Source organism: Periplaneta americana, chromosome 12 (assembly GCF_040183065.1).
Source record: "Periplaneta americana isolate PAMFEO1 chromosome 12, P.americana_PAMFEO1_priV1, whole genome shotgun sequence".
Taxonomy (NCBI): domain Eukaryota; kingdom Metazoa; phylum Arthropoda; class Insecta; order Blattodea; family Blattidae; genus Periplaneta; species Periplaneta americana.
The window spans coordinates 12,542,559-12,559,114 of NC_091128.1; the positions used below are offsets into that span (position 1 = coordinate 12,542,559).

Here is a 16,556-nt window from a genome sequence, read left to right on the forward strand (position 1 = left end):
TTGCAGCTCCTGTAAATTTGACCAAATATAACTTATAACGTTGTTCCAGCTGACGCTTCAATTAATGTGCCTCTTGAAAAATGCTTATGTAAAATAAATTTGAATTGCAGATACAGTGCATTTTTATTGTTTTAAATAGCCTACAGTGTACCTGGTCATAATTTTTAAAATGTATTTATCAAACCTTTGTGTTTGAATCATCTTAGCCTGTTAAGACATCACTGTGAGGGATCCAAGCAATAAAATATATTTAAAAAGTAACGATATGAATATGTTTGCATACATGAATCACTAGGCCTAGTGTGACTGAAACAGCTCCCTTGCAAAACATAAATGCCAATTCCAAAACTTTCAGGAAATGAAGAAAAACTGTCACGTATAAAATTCAATAAACTGTTACAGTTTGTTAAATAATAATATATAGCAAGCATATCTTAAGCCTGATTAGTGAAATATGTTAAGCCTACTCCTACTGGTGAGCGATATATCCAAGGAAGGAGAAGGGAACTTGCCACCCTACCACATTATCTCCTGACAGTTGTCTCATGAGTGATGCCTTATTGGTATTCCAATCTATCTTCAGAGAGTTGACTAAACAACTAGCAGACAGAAAATGAAACAGTTCTAGGAAAAATTTAATCAAGACCTATAATATATACATAAAACCTGTATTAAAATACTATTCAGAAGTATTCGTAACAGCATCAAAAAGAGAGACAGAATCCCTTGGGGGGGGAAACAAGCCTTGCACTTAATTACTGGAGCAAATAAAACTACTCCCAATGAAGCATTAAAAGTCATCACTTCAATTAAACCAAGCAGCAAGTGCAGCACTAGCTCGATTGACAACAGTTCCTGCTGTAACTTCGTGGACCCCACAAAAATCTCCTACTGTTGTCAATGTTCTCCCAGTGGCATAGAATCTCAATACCAGTAGTAGTTGGTCCATTGGAGGTAAGGCATTATTTCTGGAAAAATGTATAAACAATGAGATTTGGTTGCACCTTTACCGGTAAATCTTTACAATAGCGTTACCAAAAGAAGGCAAGGACTACCTACAGGATAGCCTGGAAGAGAGAGGTTCGGATGTAGTTTTGACATTTTTTTTTTTTAGACAATTGTAAATATATGCAAATCATACTAACCTAAATGTCACTAACTCGATCTTACGAAAACTTGTCTTTTCCCTTTAATTAGTAAGGAAACACAGTAATGAAATGAATGTGCTGCCCTTCCCTGCCGCCTACCCCTTCTATCTCGATAGAGCGATCCCGCCTACCCGTACCTCTCCACCGCACTCCACTTTCACAGCAACTTTCCACCTTTATTTGGGAAATTGGTGTCGGCACTCAATTTTTCTTTCGTTTACGGTACATATGACTTGACTAGAAGCCAAATATATGAATACATTTGTATCTTAAAGTGGTAACGCAATTGTGAAGAAATGATAGTTTACCATATAAAGGATTTTGATATTATTATATACTGTTATTATTTTTTATATAAAAGTATTTTGCAACTGTTATTATTGTAGGTTGCCATATATTATTATATCAATCACCTTAATACCTTGTAAGGGCAACAGAACACCTGCATGAAGCAACATTCTAACCTCACTTCTACTGTATTACAGGTTACTGTACTTCAAAATAATTATTATAGTGCTATTATATACAAAATATTGATGTAATACCTACCGAAATAGTGTAGCTTATTATTAACTGTGTACTTATGAGCTGTGGCATGTTTCAGTTGATAATTGATTTCATGTAGTAGGTTTCGTTATTCGAAACTGTCTAACAAATTTCTCGTCATCCCACTCTTCAAAATTATTTGGACGCAGCCTAATTCGTTTTGCTGTTCTGATACAACGAAGCATCTGCTCCAAAACTTATCATCAGAATCAGTATCAAAATTAAATTGATCCTTCAAATCACCAGCTGTACGACGTGCAGCCATCTTGATTTCAACACCCGAGTTCCAACCTCCGGATAATGCCAATCTGCTACTCTGCCTTCCGGATTGCTAATCTGGAAGTTTAGCCTCCAGATTGCACATAACCAAAAGTCGTAGTACGCAATTACAACCGAACTTCCGGATAAATATGCCATCTGCCGGATAAGTTTAAACTAGAACTTTATCCGAGAGTCGTAGTACAGGCCCTAAGGAGGTATCTTGCAAAGTGTGCTGAAGACGACTTTCAGGAAACTAAGTCAAAATGTGAGGGAACTTCTTTCTATCTAGTAGTTCATGAAGCAACAGATACAAAGAATCGTAAGGTGGTGAACGTTCTTGTTGCTCCACTGGGTGTTGTGAATGAAAAACCCCGTCTTGTGAAAACAAAAAATTTTGATCACTGCAATGCCGATGTTATAGTAAATTTAATACTTGATACAGTAGATCTTCTTGATGTTCCCAGAAGCAATTCTATTGTTTTAATATCATACAGTGCACCATATTCATGCTTTCTGCTGGCAGGCGACTGGCTGGAGTTGCACTTCAGCTTTTACATTCTACATGTTGGACTCACGTATTGCATCTTTGTGCTAAAGAGATTAGATTTTGACTACAAATTGCTGATGAATTCATTGCAGCTCTTAAGGTTGCTTCAGCAAAAACTCCAGCCAGAAGAGAGAGATTGCTGGACTGCCTAAAAGAAGCATGAACATTTGTTCTACCTGCAGTTCCTGTAATAACTCGCTGGGGACATGGCTGAAGGCAGGGAAATATTATTGTATCAATTTCAATGCAGTCAAACAGTGGATTGGTTTGGAAGATGGTGAAGGCAGTGCTGCTGTAACAAACTTAAAGCGACTGGTTCAAAATAAAGAACTTGTACTTCAACTCAGAGCTATATCAAAGATTTCTGATGGACTCTGCAATCAAATACAGATTTTGGAATCAGATAATCAAGATGCAACAAAGGTGGGTCATTCCACGTCAAACCGGACAAATTTAAAGGAAATTTAACCTGGATGTTTTTTATTTGTGTGAAACGTGTTTTATTCGATTGAAAGTACAAAAATTAAATATACGTATAGTTTTATTTTCATAAAATTTGATTCTTATTAAAAGTATTTAAAATCAAAACTTATGTAATAGCCCGCGTACTGTTATATTTAAACGGTAATATCTCCGTTACTATATAACGCAATGTATTCAAATAAGGCTCAAATTAAAGCTCATAAGATATACTTTTAGCATATCTGATCTTCGATTACATAAACATTTTTGTTGTATTTTTTTCTCGAAAATATATTTTTAAAATGTTTTTTTTTTAAGTTCGTAACTTTTTTCGAAATATAAACAATATCACTGCGTTTCTTAGTTTCTCAACTATATGCGTACAAAATTTCAGAATGGAATATACATAAATGAATTTGCAATAAATTAACTTATCCAGCTGGACGCACGCTGTTGAGTAGTAGCGTCACTGCAAGACCGCGTCGCTATGTATGGATACGTGTATACATACGTACACCATACATATACACCATAATGTCAACTTACGAAATATGTAAACACGTAAAAACAAGTCAATCGATTGGATAACTGAAACGTAGTTTTAAGCAACTCAAATAAATACACGTTTATTTCGTGGGACAAAGAATAATATTTAACTAGTGCTTCAGATTGTGAGACCGGTATGAAAGCATGCAGTGTTCTCGTGTCACTTTCTGCTTTTGCCCTCTCATACCGAGACTGCAATAAGTTACATTGATTTTTATGCTCATCATTGAATTCCACTAATATTCTTTTCAGCCCACTCAAACAATTTTCTTGTTCACGTAATGGGGTCCCGATGTGTGTGAAGACATGCTATTGTTGCTAGTCGTTTAGTGGTGCCGCCAATCCCATCACAAGGGCCCTTCCCGTATAAAAATAAAAAAAAAAAATGCCATTCAGCATTTACGCCGAAATCTTCTTCGTGAAAACACAGATATACAAAAATTATTCGGTTTTCGTATTGGGCACTAGCCCCATCAGAAAAATAAACAACTCTTTTCACATTTCATATTTCGTTCTTCAGAAAACGTATTAATTCTCGTTCGAAAAGGTGGAGAGCATTTGTATCGTGTTTAAGACACTCTGAAATTGGTACAAAGTTTTTATGTTTTAATTTACTTCTGTCTTTAAAATAAATCACAAAGGGATGGACTGTGACCTGATTTTTATTCCAATGAACAACCTGTACTGAGTGTTGAATCACGGAGGCATAATTTTAGGAAAAGTCACAAATTACAAGGAATTCACAGTTCTGGAGGACTCCTTTCTTTTCCGCCAGAAACGCAGCTTGCTGCTGAGCAATAAATGCGTGCGGAGCTAGGGCTTCTAACTTGGTCGAAAGTTTATCTAAATATATTTCTACTGAAGGATGCAAAATTTCTAAATTAGTTCGGTCAATAGTTACCCATTGTTTGTAATTGACTACATCTATCATTTCTGTTTAAAATGCTTCCTGTAAATATTGAATTAAGTCTGCTGTTGATGGACAATTTTTACACTGCAAATCAAGCTTTCAGGTATAACTTCCTGTGTAGTTGATTTGAATAATTTCGAGGAAAAATTGTTCCGCGGCCGGGTATCGAACCCGGGACTTTTGATTCAACGTACCTACGCTCTACCAATTGAGCTACCCGGGACCTCTATCCGATACCGATCCAATTTTTCCCTCTATATTCACAGACCTCAAAGTGGGCTGACAACCGTCAAGCAACCAACATTTAACCAAAAGTCCCGGGTTCGATACCCGGCCCCGGAACAATTTTTCCTCGAAATTATTCAAATCAAATTCACAGGGAGTTATACCTGAAAGCTTGATTTGCATAATATACGTCAATGTTCGTTATCAGAAAACCACAATTTAAGTCACACAGAGTTAGTGTGCACTCAATGTTGATTGCTTGACAGTTGTCAGCCCACTTTGAGGTCTGTGGATATAGAGGGAAAAATTGGATCGATGTCGGATAGAGTTCCCGGGTAGCTCAGTTGGTAGAGCGTTGGTACGTTTAACCAAAGGTCCCGGGTTCGATACCCGGCCCCGGAACAATTTTCCCTCGAAATTATTCAATTCTTACACTTTCTGAAATAACAATCAAGGGATGCAGGGTTGCATACAATCTGTGAAATCAGATCTTTGTAATTTCTCAGTGGCCGTTCTAGATTGCCTGTCAATTTCGCAATGTTTCCACCATCAATTAACAACTTTACATTCTCATGATGAGCATACGCGGACTGAATGAGTACCACTGGCTCCAGGAAGCACACATTGTTTTGGTCTTAGTTTCCGCAAATTTTGAAAAACTAATTTGTATATCTGGATATTTAACCTTAAAAGTCCAAAATGTTTCTTTAAATTTGATAACAACAATCTTTTCTGTTTCTGTACTTTGTGGCCGTCTTCTCTTACTGAAACGAAATTTTTCTTTCCAACCATGACGCGGCTTACATCATCATTAGTTTAATGGTCAAGCACTTTTTTCACTATGGATGTGTCTAAAGTTTTTCCACTTCTAGATTCTGGAGTCGAGAGAATTCCCCTCTCTGCAGCTAAGTTTTTTTCAACACTGATCATGTGATTAGATGCATCAAAGTGTTCCTAATTTTACTGTATGACCAGTCCTCAAATATAGTTAAAATCTGAATTTTAAGTTTTCTGTGAATAGTGTTCCTGAAACAGTCTGCTAGCTTATTAATTATGTCACTGCTACTCTTCTCATCTGGTGTTGTTTCCACTTCCTTTTTCTCAACGCGAAAAATCTTTTCCTTAAGTGTCTGTTTTATTGTCTGAAATTTCCGTTCGGGATACTTCTTCTGTAATAATTTCCTCTTCTTAATTGGTGTTTCCCCCATTGAGACCAAACTTTCATTCAACTTATGAATATCCGTCACTGACATCTCTGAATTACTTGACGCACTACATTTATCAGTTTCCGAATTACATGTCGTTTCTTGTTCAATGTCCTGGACGCTAGAACCGGCTAAGATATCAACGCTGCTGGTTTGAATGGCACTTGATTCACAAATATCTGACATTAACAAAATTTTCTTACGACAATTTTCACAAATTCTAAGATTGTATGGCAACTTAGTGTGTTGCATGTTCAATTTTTTAAGCATTTTGGAAGTCACGCACCTTAATTTCCCTTTCTTAAACCTACGACTGTGGTTGCTTGTTTCGAAAGGATTAAAACACTGATAATGTATAGGTTGTGTTACATTTGTCATTGTGATTAGGCTACACACTAATAATTGTACAAACTAAAAACATACGCTATACACACTCAGAGTAATACTATAGTACCGTATTATTAATGCCCGGACGTTTGAAAATCTGGGAACAAACTGAAGAGAATTCATTCTGCCTTGGACTTGGTTTAAGTATTACATTATAGCTCAGCTAAACTTCTCCAGACGTAAACAAAGATTACTGGCAGTCGCCAGTGTGGTGATAACAGACAAAGGCAGCAATTGACGTTTATCGCAGGATAGGCTTCAGCCAGCAGTTTCGCGGTGTGGCGGCGTGCTGCTGCAGGGATGAAGATTAGCGCAGCAGAGCTCTGCGCGCGTATTTATTCAGAATTTTTTACTCTGTCATTTATTCCTTTCCCACTATGAAATTTGGCATACTTACGGATAATTCAATGGATAACACGGTGATAATTAAAAAATGGTAAGTTTCCGAACATTATGAATATCAAGATTTGCATAAAAATAATTATGGCATAAAGTACTGTGAATACATAAAAGTGGAAAGTGAATATACGCAGGCTAGAAGCCATAACCTTCCAAATGAGACTAACCTCAATTTCATACGATACACGTAATGGGAGAAACAAATATTTATATTTGTTAATGTACGCAATTTTTAAATAATTTTGATGCTATATAAATCTCAAAATAATCAAAATTGTGTCCAACAAAAAAATATGGGTCTCTTATTTTTACCCTTAGAAAGCATAAAAAATTCAAACAATTCTCAAAATATGAGGTCAAAAATGTCTCCTGTCTGACGTGGAATGATTCAGGTCTGGCTTCTTCTATTATCAGTTCTTCAGATGGTTCAAAGTTCAGGTGCAAGGTGTAAAAAATTGGCAGGATATATGAATGAACGTCATCCTGCTCTAAATTTCTGGAAGGAAGTTCAGAATTTAGATCCAACATTACCTGTTCCTGAGAAGATTTCTTCGGTTTTTACTTCAGGTAAACTGATACGTTTGTCTGACATTGATGTTCAAGTGGAAAAAAATTTCAACATATGCAGCAATGGTACATGGGGAAAATTTGTCTTTAACTTCTGCCTTATCCTTCTGGCAGAAACATTCCACAAAGGTGTCTATCCTAAGTAAGCTGGCAATGAAGGCAATTATGTTTCTTTCACCAACTGCTTCAGTTAAGAGAAGCTTTTCTACTCTCAATTGGATTTTGAACTCTAAACGGTCATGTATGACAGGAGAAAATCTACAGTCTCACTTACAACTTGCAATTAATCAAAATCAGCTTCAAGAGGGTGCTGTTCATCTGGAGAGTGCGAGTGACAGTGACAAGGATGACTAGATTTTCATTCATATCATGACTAGATTGCTTAGAATGTATTCTTTTATAAACTTAATACCTATCCTGCAAACTAACATCATTGACAAAAAAAAATCAGTTTGATGATATACATAAACAGTATTCAACTTAAGTTTATTGGTATAAAATATATTATTATGGTTGTTATTATTATTATTTATGTTAAAATAAATTTAAAATTAAGTACTTACTTATGGCTTTTAAGGAACCCGGAGGTTCATTGCCGCCCTCACATAAGCCCGCCATCGGTCCCTATCCTGAGCAAGATTAACCCAGTCTCTATCATCATATCCCACCTCCTTCAAATCCATTTTAATATTATCCTCCCATCTACGTCTCGGCCTCCCCAAAAGGTTTTTTTCCCTCCGGCCCCCAACTAAAACTCTATATAATGCATTTCTGGATTCGCCCATACGTGCTACATGTCCTGCCCATTGCAAACGTCTGGATTTAATGTTCCTAATCATGTCAGGTGAAGAATACAATGCGTGCACTTCTGCGTTGTGTAATTAAAATAAAATATATTAAAAAAAAAGATAAAGTATAATTATAAAAAATAAAGCATACTATGGGTTGCTGTATTAACTGGTTGCTTTTTGACGTTCAACGTCTCTTTTGCAGATATGTAATAAAAATAAACGTTGTAGGACTTAAGACTTTCCCGTAGTTGGATATGGAAAAATTCTTCTCGGCTGAATAATCATTTCAAAATAAACGTTGACCGTAATGAGTCTTTATCTTTTCTTATGTTAACTGTTTTGCAGCAATCTAACCAACTACTGCTCACAAGTGTGCACTGTCATTCTGTAATAATAGGTGCAGAATAAAGCAATAAAATAGACTGTCTATATCATCCTGTATTGTCAAAAATTGAGTCTGGTCTTGAATATGTAACGTTACAATGAAAGTATTTCCACAAGAGCAAAAGACTCGATCGTTCAAGATGCCAACGTTATTTTGTGCAGATGGGAGAAGAACTTGAAGAAGGGATACAACCCCGTGCACGTGATCTACAATGTGACCGGCTGCCCAATGTGGTACGAGCCTTTCTACGTGGCCCTTGCTTCGGTGCCCGAGTACGACGAACGGTTCATTGGATATGGACTCACGCGCAGTTCTCAGGTAAACCTACAGAACTTTTAGTCATTCTACTGAATTAGGACATCGCTAGTCAATGTACTTATGTACTTGTTACTTTCCGTGTGGTTGTTGTTGTTGTTTATTCAACTGTCCGAAGACAGGTCTGAACTTCATAAGTAATACCAACAAGGCATCACTTATGAGGCAACTAGGCCAGGAGATAAGAGAGGAAGCTTATTTCCAAGGCTGACTTGCATGCTAAAACCTGTCTTCTGTGTCATAGACAATATGAGTAGGAGAGAACATAGTTCATCAAACAAAAATTGTAAGATGTTTTCTCCGATTAGATACATGAACTTTAAGTTCAAACGATACTTACTCCATCATAATATAAAAATATATTTCATTTTCCATAACTTCACTAGTTTCTGAATGTGTACATCATTTGGGAATATTTATATATAATTTCGGGTACCTAAATGTCGTATTTCACCTCAGAATAATAACATACAGTATATTATATGCTCATAAGTTGACACTTGGTATCTGCACTTTTGGGACGCTATTCCCCCGACCTCAGATGAGAGTCACTGTCTGCAACTATTATGCAAAATGGAAGATTTCTGTTCCCTAATCAGTCCCAAACCGTCCGAAACAAAGACCACAAAAAATGTGGAAATCTCGCCATATGATTCGGTATCAATATTGAACAAATATTTAAGAATATATTATATATAGACATCGGATTTTTAGGCACCAAATATTGCAGTTTTAGGCGCCTAAAATAAGCTCAAAATTTGTAAAATTAGGCTCTATTTGAATGAATATAGGCATTTTAGGCACATCAAGGTATCATACTTATTTCTTTCACTGACATTTTCAGTTATACACTAAAATACGCACAAAAAGTATGTTTAAACATTAAAAAATAATACTATATTATATTTATAAACAGAGCTGCACAAATTTAATATATTAAAACTAATGAAATAATGATTATTGATATCAAGATTACTCATTTTAAGTTATTGAAATTCAGTTCCATGTTCAGACTTTATTATAATTATCTGCACAGTATACCACCAGAATTTTTTCTAAATTCTCCACAGTTAACCTTTGCCTTTTGTCACTGAGAATCATTTTGTAAGCAGAAAAACTTCTTTCAACCGAAACTGATGTGAGAGGCGCAAATTTTAAATTAGGTACAATAGAAACATCAATACTTACTGGAACATTTACACTTTCCCCCGATATCACTCTTGATACTTTTTCCAACAATGAAAATCCTACATTCTTGTTTAATACGTTGTCCCACTTATTTTTAACTTTTTTCCCAGTTTCGCCCAAAGCAGAATGTATGTTCACTTGAGCTTCCTTTACTATTGCTATTTGGCTACAAAGAGATTGTTTTTCACGTTCTAATTGTTCAATGCTTGCAGGTATGAAAGAAAAGTTTGATGTTATGTAGGCAATATCGTTTTTCACTCGTGAGTCGTTCAGACAATCTTTCACTGCTTTCACACACGCTGCACTATCAGTTTCAGGTAATTTATCAATAACTGTGACCATTTCTTTAAAATACTTAGAATAATACACCACTGACTGAATCCAGGTTCCCCATCGTGTAACAACCGGCTGAGGTGGGAGTGGGATATCTGGAAAGTTCTCTCTGAATATTGAAATCCTGGATGGGGCTTTACAAAATCATTTTTTTTGTGTTAGAAATAAACGAATTGACAAGAGGAAATTCATTCCGGATTGTTTCAGAAACCCTGAGAAGGCCATGTGCTAGACAGGTTACATGCGTGAGGTTAGGATAAAATGTTTTAAGAAGTGGAGCTGCAGCAACCATGTATGAGGCAGCATCAGTACAAAACAACAGAACTTTAGAATCGTCTATATTACCTGAGTATAAAGACTGTATACCTTTATTTACAAAATAAGCAATGGCTTGGCTATTCACTTTCGAAAGTTCCTTAACACATACGAGGTGTGGAATCGAAGGTCCATCAGGACTAAGTTTTCCTACTACCATATTTGCTATATACCTATTCATAGGATCTGAGGTTTCATCCACAGAGACCCATATGTAAGAATCACCTATATCCTCCCGAATGGAAGCTAAAGTTTCATTGCATATTCTGTCTAAGTAATTTTTTCTTAGGGTCGACTCAGATGGGATATTTTGTTTGCAGTATTTTTGTAAAAACTGTCTTAAAACCGGATTTTCAATTGAATTCCAGGGAATGTTAGCAGCAACAAACGCTCTGGTTAAATCAGCATAGAAATTGCTGCTGAGATTGGATGAAGTAGGCTGTGTTAGTAAAGTTTGTTGCAGTTGATTTTTCTGCTGAGCTTTAGCCTATGAGCCGCTCCTTGCACATGCTGCTTTAGGTGGCACTTCTTTTCTTGCGAAATCTAAAAATGTAAAGTAAACTGAATTAAAATAAAATCCTAATTGTTGTATTGCCGTATTTCTATCACAAAGTTAGTGGGTTCGAACAATAAAAATTTTAATGACCTGCAAATACTTTAACTATCGGAATTTAAAAGGTTAAAGTGTAGTGGTCTTAAAAAGAATTATATCTCAGGATAGCTCAGTCAATGTATAAATATTATAGGCCTACTCATTAAAATTAATAGAATTTCTATATTTCAACTATTGTTACATACCTGTTTGCTACAAATCTTGCAGAATATTATTTTTCCATCATAAGTGAATTCTGAATATTCTGTTAGCCATTGCCGGATCAATGTAGATTTTGCACTTATATTTTTCGGCATTATCGCGTTAAACTTCACAGGAAAACGTCCTACCGCTCAAAACTTCTCAACACAAATAAGGTGAGGGAAAGAGCAACTCTTAATGAGCATTCAAATGAACCGTTGTTATTGAGATTCAATTGGACAAAAATACAAAGTTCCACTTATTGTTGCATTTCCTGGTAGTGTTAACACTAGGAGGGCCATTCTTTTAAATATTTTGTAACGGTTTACCCTACTAATTCGCAGTTTTACGACTTTTCATAAATATTTCAAAAACACTCTTTCTCCAAAAATTGTGATTTTATGACACTCTGAAGGGCAGTACAGCTAATCGGTTTCAGACCGAAAACAGTCATTTTTATAGTATAGTATATCTCTGAATCGGTAGCAGCACATGTTGTGATTGTTGCCTGCTTCAAAACTAAGGTTGGTTCTTTGTCGGCATTTATGCCTCCAAACATGTTAAATTCGGTGAAATCTATTGCGAGTGTCGTGAGATTCAAAACATTTTGTTTCCTTTATCAATGGTTTCATGGCCGGTGTGAAGCAAAATTTCCACTTTTTAAATGCCTTAAATTTCGCAGTGAATGCATGTATAAATTATAAAAAGTAAGAGTAAAATGCGAAACTTTACAGTGAGTTAGGCATTTTTAGGCGAATACTAACAAATTAGGCTCTAATAACCGCTTTAGGGCATTTTAGGGCACTATAAAACTCTTTGAATACCTTTCGATTTCCATGAAACACAAATATTAATAATTATTTTTACTTTTCTCCTAAAGAAACAAAATAGGCATTTGCCCTAGAATCCGATGTCTGATTATATAATATACATTTTACGTACCCCACCGTGTTCTCAAAATCTAATTTTGAAAACAATCACCTAGAAAGCCTGAAATCTCATGAGCATTGTCAACTCAACTACTCAGTGAATAGAGTGTAGGAAAACCGTAACGCTGGTCCTAAATTTTTATCAGATCTTAAATATACATACAGCTATATGAAACTCATGTTTTACTTAATTTCAGAAAGATCTTTGGGTTTTGTGATATTTTAAAACGTTAGTGTTTGGCAAAAATAATTTTCACACTATGTAATAAAATTATGGAACTAGCATAATTTCAAAGTTACAAAAATAAAAACTGAGTTTCACTATCATAAGCCAATATGTAAGATCGGATAAAAATTTAGTATCAATGGCATCATTTGTTTACCAGGAAAATGTACCTATGTGATTTAAGTATATTTTCAATTTGTTACAATAATTAAAATTAAGTGTTGTGAAGAACATTGAATAATCTAAATTAAGTGAACTATAAGCCATTCAATTCAGTATTCTTTCAAGATTCTGTCATGAAATTTATGTATGGCAATCATAAATCCGAAGTGCTGTCATAATTTTTGTACGAGTTCATAGCCCGCTGCCTTTTTAAGAACAGATTGTTGGATAGTCCAGATTTTCAGCCCCTCCTGGATAACGGGAATGGATTGCATCATGTTGGTTGTGATATGGTTCAGCTCCCGGTAATCAACAAAGAAGCAGAAAGCAGAAGGGAAGTGAGTCTCTTAGAATCAAACTGTATTTTATCCAATAATCTGATTTGACTGAAAATATGCAAAACTAGTGCAGTTATGCTCCACATAATGATTTGACTACTAAAGTTTGACTCCAAACAAGCAGTTTATCACATTCCCTGCGAAATTCTACATTGAAACATACGTTAACCCTGTCTTTCATAATTTGGGAAAGTGCAGTTTGATTCCAGGCGACTCAAGTGTCCTTGATTATCAGTGGGCTATATCTCAACTGGATGGAATCTATTATTCCGTCAGATAGCATCATCACCCTTTTCTGTTTGCGTATTATTAATATTAATTGCATATTATGTTCTTTTTCTTGTGCAAATACTGATAAAACTATCCTCAGACCAAGTGGTTATAGTGTTGTTTATTTCGTGGTCATGTGCTTTCCTGTCTGATATTTCGTGATTCTTGGAAGATGGAGGTGTGTGGTTGGAAAAATTATGTTGGATACCAATTACTGTGTGTCCACAGAGAGACTATCTGAAATAGTAGAAGTGGTGATTGGAAGTGGAAATTGATCACATAGAAAAGGATTGGAGATTCGGTTTTGAGATGGGAAACTGACCTCTAACTTCTAAAATAGAATACATTAAAATAAGTAAAAACCTGTTATGCGTTTTATAATTAAGTGCGTAATTAATTAGAAAAATTAGGCCGAAAGTCTGCGTATTTTGGCAACAGCGCATCGCCGGCTCACGTATGAAGGCACACACACACTTGGTCTGAACAGCTGAACTTCTTCCCTCAGTCATTGCAGTAGAATTTCCAGATTTCTAATGACAGGAAATAACTATAGGCCTACGAGCTAATCTTGTTTATCTAACCTGCAAGAAAACCGAAAATTTTAATTATCAATTACTCTAATGATAAGATTAAATTCAGAATCGTACTAGTAGTCTTTATCAAGTAAAACAGTATTAACATTTATGGGAATATTATTTTTTCCTGAGAAAATTATTTCTTTGGTACTAATATGGTACTATAATTTGTTCCTCTGTTCTTTCCAATAAAATCTGCACAGTTATATTACTTCCCCTCTGTATTCCTAGAATATTTGCATGAATATCATAAAAACTGTTATTTTAACGAAATAGTCGTTATAAAAAACGCAGTGCCACCGGATTTAAGTTTGACCTTCACCTTGGAGAAGAGTGTACGCGCCTTGCTAGCGCTGACAAGGCACTTCCCTTAGTTTTCAGTAAAAAGAACAGCTGTCTGGTTTTAGTTTACTTTTACGAGTATGCCTAGACTACACAATATAGTCTGTGTTCAAATTGCGTTCAGATTAGTGTTCACTATTTTCAGCGGTTAATTCCGAAGTTGTGTGATTTCCTGTTTCTTTGAAACTTTACATAGCCGGAGCGGGAAATTAAGTAATTTAATGCTTATTGAAGGATGCACTGAAATAAATGGTGAACGGAAAAAAGTTAGGAACAGAAAAAATATCAGGTGATAGACAACATTAAAGGTTTGTTCCAGCACAGTTCAGAATCGATTCTGAACTACCTGTTCATACGCAGTACTTCAATGTGCGTTCTAACAAGATTTGAACTCATTCTGAACCGATTCTGAACTCTCAGTTTGCTATTCCAACGTGCTTTGGAACTCGTTCGGAACGAGTGAAATTGGTTTTGTATTAAAATCAGGAACTGAAAATTCTGGACTGCTGACGTATGCGTAGATGGCTTAATCAGACGTTGAGGCTAATACGATTCGAGACTATGCAGGTTAAAATTAAGAAATGGTCGTTCATGGGTGATTTGCAAAGTGATAGTGGTGTATTTTATGACGAATAAAGTTCGGGAGATGAATATAATTGTAATTTGAGAAGAAACACCTAAGGCCGTAAAAGAAACGTTTGCCTCATTGCAATCTTATCACATACCTTGCAAAAGACCGCGCATGCTCAATGAAGAGAGCTGAGGGTGAGATTTATCCACTCGTCTCATGTTACTGCTTATAGTACACCCCAAGTATTTGAAGCTGTCTACTTGCTCTACTGCATTACTAGAATTCGCAAGTTTACCCTCTTTACTTTTCTTCCTATGACGATAGTCATCGTCTTGTTGGCATTTATCTTCATTCCATACTGCTCACAGCTCCAGTCGCATGTCCCTTAGTGTCATCTCCTCCTCTGCTAACAACGCCATATCATCAGCAAATCCTATGCACTTTGTTCTTTTTCCTCCTATTGTCACTCCTCCCATGTTCAGAAAACAGTTCTTCACTAAATTCCCCAATTAGATGTTGAACAGGGTAGGTGACAAAGGTTATTCTTGACGTACTCCTCTCCCTAATTCGCTTCCTTCTGAAATTTCTTCTCCTATCTTGACTTTGACTGTTTCATGTTAAGGTTACTAAACAGCCTCCTCTCTTTTCAATCCACATCATTTTTTTTGGGGATCCCCATCAGTTTATTCCAATCCACTCTGTCAAACTCCTTTTCTATGTCCACATATACTATATACACTTCTTTATTCTTCTTTAGATATCTTTCGCCGACTGTTCGTAGCAGTTCAATTGCATCTCTCGAACCTTTTCCCATTCTGGAGCCAAACTGCCCTTCTTCCAACTGTTCTTCCATCTTAGAATATAAAGGTCGATTTATTATTCGCAGAAGAATTTTCGCCCAGTGCGATATCAGGCTGATAGTCATGAACTCGTGACATGTATTGGCATTATTTTCCTTCGGTATTCGAAGTAACACAATATCCGTAAAATCTTCAGGCCATTCGCCTTTCTAATATATTTCGTTGCAAAATGATAGAATTTCCTTCTTGTCTTCATCCAAATATTTCACTAATTCAGTGGGCATTCCATCAAGCCCTCTCTCTTTCCCATTTTTCATTTTCCTAATCGCTAGTTCAACTTCTTTCTTGAAAATTGAATATCCTTTTTCGTCTTCTGATACATCTATATATACAAAGAGTGAATTGTAAGTAATATGTCATGAATTTCAGGGGACTATTGAGACATTTCTTAGCTTGTTTTGGGAAAAACATTGATTGAATTCCTACTATGCTCAATCTCAGAGAGCAGTGTATTATGCTCATGGATGATTTAAAGAAATTCAGTTTTGTTATATAAATGTGCACAAATTTGATCCGAACACATGTAACTTTGTAAATTTCTTCCTCTGAACGAAAAGTTACATTTTTTAGGATCAAATTTCTGCACATTTAAAAAACAAAACTAAAATTCTTTCAGTTTTATTATCTTAATACACTGCTTTCTTAAATGGACTGAATATTATATTGGGAATTAATTCAGTAGCTTTCCCAATATACACTATGAAACATTTCATACAAAAAACCAGCAAAATTATAATCAACATTTTTGTTTAAAATATTTCAAATAATACTGACACACATACACATATACACATACTATATATTAGGCACCTCGTTACATAAGCTTGATATTTACAAATTATCGGACACAATGTGCTGCTATTCTATATAAAGTTTCTGAGAGGATATCCTAATACTTGAATACAAATTATAAGTGCATGTCTTATTATTTGAAATGTATGTAATTCCAATTTCAATGTA

At 35.6% G+C, this 16,556-nt stretch overlaps 1 long non-coding RNA gene across 1 annotated transcript; it reads right to left on the reverse strand.

The window, feature by feature from the left end:
- Positions 1-617: 617 nt before the first annotated feature.
- On the reverse strand, positions 618-2,057 carry LOC138710179 (uncharacterized). The gene is made up of 2 exons (XR_011335145.1): positions 1,698-2,057; positions 618-968 (listed from the first exon to the last, which is right to left on the reverse strand). It is a non-coding gene; the product is annotated as an uncharacterized lncRNA (long non-coding RNA).
- Between the last annotated feature and the right edge of the window lie 14,499 nt (positions 2,058-16,556).